The 6,000-nt window shown below is 41.2% G+C and overlaps 1 protein-coding gene across 2 annotated transcripts in view; it reads right to left on the bottom strand.

Annotated features, from left to right (window-relative positions):
* The window catches only part of zbtb16a (zinc finger and BTB domain containing 16a), a 159,369-nt gene extending 155,599 nt beyond the window's left edge, over positions 1-3,770 (bottom strand). The window contains exon 1 of one of the 2 annotated variants that reach the window (XM_035991069.1): positions 3,585-3,770. The gene's annotated coding sequence lies outside the window, so the exon portion shown is untranslated. Of the gene's footprint in view, positions 1-374; positions 572-3,584 lie in introns of those variants that run through there. The other variant, XM_031308209.2, reaches the window with a different exon arrangement.
* Positions 3,771-6,000: the final 2,230 nt, after the last annotated feature.

Here is a 6,000-nt window from a genome sequence, read left to right on the forward strand (position 1 = left end):
AGAGAAAGAGAAAGAGAAAGAGAAAGAAGGGGGGGGGGGTTACGTCAACCTTAACATCTCTGAAAAATTGACTACCGTGCGTTAAGGTAAACTTCAACACCTTGCAGCGCAATCAGGAAAAACACTTGTTTTCATCCAGCACTCCGGTGCGCGGATCCAACTTGCGTGCCAAAGTCGCGGTTTACTGTTAACTTCAGCGTGAGGTTGAACGGGGACAAGCAAAAAAACGATCCCCCAGCGTTATAAATGCATCAAAATATCCACATGGTGAATGAAAGTACACAGAGAAAACAGTGGTAGACGCATGCAGAGCAGCGGGTCTGGCACTTGTCGCCGGGAAACTGCAGCTGCGTTTAGCCCGGATTGGTACTCACCTAAGTTGCACGTTTTGATTCCGTATAGTGTAGGGGGAGTGGGGCTACAGCATAGTAAGGCAGTTCGCAGTACCCGCTCTCTCAACACGCACTAACTCCTTTCTTCTCTCGCCTTAGCAAATCAACACGGCGCTGACGTCAACGCAGCCAGTCAGCCAGACGAGCAGCAGGCAGGCGGGCAGCCGGCTCGATCTGCGCTCCAGCCATACAAACACTAAGGAAGTGAGACACCTAGGGGGCTGTCTCATGTCAAACGGCTATGTTACAGTATGACAGTGAAAGGTGAGCGACACTGCCCTCCCTCCACCGGTTTGAATCCACACAGCCTACAGTTGTTTCTCAAACTCCAGCCAGGGGCAGACTTGTGGACCTGTAGGAAAAATCAATATGGTTAGTCCTAAAGCCCCCTCTAACCATTTATGTAAATGTCTATTTAAATGTGAACACTACTAGTTTTTTTTTTCTTCTTATGTGCTTCTTTTTTATTATTATTATTATTATTATTATTATTGTGTAGGCCTACATGTATCTGTCTTCCCTGTGTTGCTGGATAAATGTTGCTCATTCCTGCAAACTATGAGTGGATGTTAAGAGGATGCTGAAATCCATGGACTAACCCCCTAAGCCATTTATGCCTGTATTGTCTCTGAACAGCTGACTGTACCGTTTGATTGCAAAGGAAAAAAGAAGTTAAAAAAAAAGCCCCCTCTAACCATTTTCAATCTACAGTATTCATTGAAACTATAGGTACAGTAGTTGCGTTTAAGTGGCAGCAGAGCACAGCAAAGGTGAATGCAGAGAGTATCTGCAGCTGATCCATCCTCCACTACAGGAGATACATTCCAAAGGTGCTTAAAAAAAATCATGTATTTTATCATTTATTTTGAATATTCACAAAGGCGGTATTACTATCACAAGCCAAAAATATGTGTAGAAAGACAACATCAATGTATTGCATCTCCACAGGTTAAAATCTGTCATCTAAAGTCATTAAAAGAGTTCACATTCATTTTCAAAGTCTGGGAGTGATTGACTGGAGGACCTGTGCGGCACCACACATCTATTTAGGGCCCGAGCGCCGACAGCGGCGAAGGCTCTATTGAAACTGAAGGAATTATTATTTTCTGCAAATGAATTGCCTTTTTGAGGGGCTTAACATACTCAAAAACACACCAAAATTGGCGGTCGCATCAATTCTGGTGAAAATTTACGTATTTTAAGGGTTTCAGGAATAGGCGCACAGAAATGGCTCGCTAGTGCCCCCTACAAAAATTAAAAGAATTGAGCCCTTGCAGTATGTTTAACGTAGGCTCGCGAAACTTGGTGCACATATGAAGCATGTCAAGACATACAAAAAACGTACCCTTAACCCAACAGGAAGTCCGCCATTTTGAAATTGAAAGTTCGAAATTAGTGCGATTTTGGCCATTTCCACATGCCGTACTTTAACGAACTCCTCCTAGAGATTTCATCCGATCAACTTCAAATTTGGTCTGTGCCATCTTAAGACGTTAAAGATGAAAAGTTATTAAAAGAAAATGTTTTCGTCATAGGGTATGGCCGTGGCAGGGCGGCCATTTTGTGCATTTCGCCATCGAAACAGGAAGTGGGTGTAACTTGAGTGTACATTGTCCAATTGGCTCGAAACTATCCAGGATTCATAAGAGTCCAGCCCTGAGGACATCTACAGACAGATATTTACTCAAAGTGATAGCGCCCCCTAGTGGCAACAGGAAGTTGGCCTAAAAGTCAAGGTGCTATACTTTAACCAACTCCTTCTAGAGATTTCATCCGATGGACTTCAAATTTGGTCTGTACCATCTCAACACCTTAAAGATGAAAAGCTATTAAAAGAAAAACTTTTCGTCAAACGGTGTGGGCGTGGCGTGGCGGCCATTTTGAGTATTTAGCGATGAACAAGAAAGTGGCTATATAGAGATATCATTGAACTCAGCAGGGAGTTCCCTTTTCATTGGTGACGATTTGCAGTGTCTGAGTGCTGCGCAAATGCACGGTCGCAAGGAGCGGCGTCTGTCAGTAACCCGATGCGCGCAGAGGAGCGAGGGCCCGTCCAACACTGCTTGTTTCATTTGTTTTCTTTTTATTCTATTTTAGTGCCTCATTCTGCTTCTTTCTCTGACTTTCTTTTTTTACATTCTCCTTCTTTCTCAATAAACTACTACTACTACTATCATTTGAATTATTGTATTTGACACTAGTATGTTTAAACAAATGCAAAGCTATGAAAGACAGGGAGAGAACAGATTAGATGAAATGATTTAGTAGATCAGTAGGGAATTATATTTTTCATCACTTAAATGCATAACATTCAACTATAGAAAAGTTTAGTAGGCTGCAGATTCATCGTTCCTCAGTGGGGATCTTGTGTCGAAACACATTTTGGCACATGGCACAAGTCTAATGTTGAGTCCTGAAATCCGATTTTCATAACAAGGGCAAAAACCTTGGTTTTAAAGAATCAAATGTAATTTTCCTGAGACTATTGCAGAAGCTGTGTTGTTTTAAGATACTGACAGTAATTTAAAGAAAATAAAAACATGAAAAAAGAAACTGCACTGTGGCACAGTGGCACTTCTTTTGTTGTTTTTTTAAAAATATGTCCTTAATGATCAATATAGTGAATGACTCTCATCCTGAAGGTTTTGCAGTGCATTAACAATCCTTAATTGTTTCTTAGCGTAGCTTTAAGTTTCCTCTTTCTTTTTTCTGTTGACCAATAACAAGGAAGCAGTGGGTGGCACACCTCATTATTGTTTGGCCTGACATAACTCTTGGGAGTCTTTTATCGTAAAAGCATACTTAAGAGTTTCTCTGAAAATAAACTTGATTGATACTTTCGCCTTAATGATTATCACTGGCTGGAGGCGATTCTTTACTAATGGTTTCATTTCACAATATTTTAATTCTATTGTTATGTTCCCTTTGAGTGCTCCTTGTAAACTTTTACTTTGCGTTCCAGAAGTCAACAATACAAATGATCCCACATTGAAGTGCTTTATTTTTTTGTTTGGTTTAAAAACTATGGTTGAAGCAGGAGAAGAAAGAAGAGAATATGAGCACAATGTGTGTGTCAATTTGTAATTTTTCTGTTTGTTTGAACAGAAAGCTGAGGTCAAATCAAATAAATATTTACACTACCAATGACTGACTGGAAAAAAAAAATACATCCAGCTGAGGGTTGCAGAGTACCTGATATGAGGAGCTTTGCCATACGGTGCAGGAAGAACCATTTGAAAAAATACTGCTGTAGGACCAAGAAGCTGGGAGGGTCTCATCATCCTTCGGGCCTCAGGCTCACATCAACACTTCACTGACTGAGGCTGATAAAACGGACAAGTCAGGTCAGAGCAGACTATCTGAGGGAGGAAGGGGCGATCAGTGTCTGCAACAGATCAAACGTGGTCAATCAATCAGCAGTGGTTGACAGCACACTCTGATTTGTGGCGGTGTGCTGAGGAGAAAACATTACCATTAATATGAACAAATAACAATAGTAGAGATGGTCCGAAACGAGTATCAGAAAAGCCTCTGATCCTGCCTAAATGCACTGATCTGATACCACATATTTTAGAGACCAAGAAAATCTACTTTAAAGTAGTTTATTTATGTTCTTTTTCCGTTATGACTGACTGTCGAACTGGATAATAAAATAAAGTTCTACAACATTCATTTTTTGTGTTTGTTCATGTTTCACAAAAGGTTGAAAACTGTGAGTAAGTTTCCATGCACACCAATATTCCACTATTATTCTGAATATGAAAATATTCCGAATTTGATACAGGTCATGTAAACAGCATAATCCGGTTGGATATTCCGAATAAGGCTTTTTTCCGAATATAGCATTTTCCGATTAAGACGTGGGATATTCCGGTATTATTCGGGTTTTAGAGGCATTCTTTGGACATGTATACAGCACATTCGGAATATCTGTCTCAATCAGAATTTTTACCGCAGGCTTATGGTCAGCTCTGCGTTGCTATGGTTGCTGTACACAAACCAACCAGCCAACAGTTTGCAAGGCTGCAGACCCAATAAGAAGGAGAAACACAGCTACTTTTCAACATTATCAAAGACTTGGATATCAACAGGTTTTTGGACATGAGAAAACATCGCTACGCCAACCTTTTCAAGAAGCTGGTTGAAGTGTTGAAGGGACTCTGTGTTCCCACACTCCAACAAGTCCTCCATTGCTGGTAAACTTGGAAAAAATCCTATTTTGCATGGCTACATGTAAACGGGAATATTAGTGGAATATTCACTTTTATTAGCCATGTAAACAGTTTAGTCGGAATATCGTCTTTTTTGGAATAAGGGCAAAAACTGGAATATTATGTGCATGTAAACATAGTCAGTTATAGCAATCATATCACATCCATACAGGGATAGTAGTATACAGCTGTTAAAACATAATAAAATATATGACATACTGGTATTGTATCGGTACTCTGTATCGCCAAGCTACGCAAGTTCAGGTAACGGTATCATGAAGCAAAAAATGGTATCGAACTATCTCTAAACAATAGGTGTCTCGTAGCCAAGGAATAAAGTTTGGTCAACAGTGTTCTTTGCTGTGTTCAAGAGCTACCTTCTTTGACCTGAAAAAGGTCTTTTGACTGACATCCAAAACAACTAATGTCAGCCAAATGCTTGCCAATGGCCTGACATTTACAGCAGTTCAGTTCTACTTGAAAGTCTTCACAGCTACAACAAAGCTTTTTCTATTCATCCTCTCAGACACAGCCGCCAACTTTTGATTTGCATTGGTCCTCCTGATTCAAGACATTCTATCTTTTAATTTCCGGACTGGTTTGTTGTGAGTTTCCCAGTGATAGGCTAAGTTCCTATGACAGTCACCCTCATGCAACAACTATTGAACTGTTAAAGCGTGATTTATGGTTTTTATGGTTCCACGCAGAACTTTCGCCATAGCCTACGTAAGTGGCCTGAAGTTTATACTTGTGCGTTGGTGTGTGCGTCGATCTCTGTAAGAGAATAGCAGGGCCGGTATGTGTGTGTGGGGGGGAGTGTGTGGTAGAGCGAGTGAGAGAGTGACGGCGATTAGCTTCAGCGCAAGTGCGGACTCTAGAGTCATAGTGAGAGAAACAATGGCCCAATCCCAAAGTCCGGACTCACAGACTCGTGGACTTTGGTGCGCGTTCTCGCAAAATTCGTAAGGGCTTAGGGTTGTCCCAATGTCGAATTTCAAAGGGCGTGAGGTTTTGAGTACACACTTACCGAGCCCTTTCCGTGAGTCTGCATCGATGCAGACTTCACCAAAGGGAATTACCCACAGTTCAAAGCGTTGTGACGTTTACTGCGGAGACCATAGGGAAATCCGGAAATTACAAAGGTAAACAACATGACACATGACCACGGAACACTGTCGTCCAGCTTGTAAAATAAGAGTTTGAAAAAATTTGGAATCAGGCAGCCGTCTTCTGTGCCTTGGCCATGTGGAAAGCAACAAACTTAAAATGAAAATTCCCAAACCGACAAGTGTCAACAACATCTTTGTTATTAAACGTCGCCAAGGTAACATGAGATCTCGTGAAGTGCTGTCCCAATCCCATTTATACCTATCTGAGCCCATGTGGCCTCACACACT

The sequence above is a fragment of the Sander lucioperca genome, chromosome 13 (genome assembly GCF_008315115.2).
Source record: "Sander lucioperca isolate FBNREF2018 chromosome 13, SLUC_FBN_1.2, whole genome shotgun sequence".
NCBI classification, from domain to species: Eukaryota; Metazoa; Chordata; class Actinopteri; order Perciformes; family Percidae; genus Sander; species Sander lucioperca.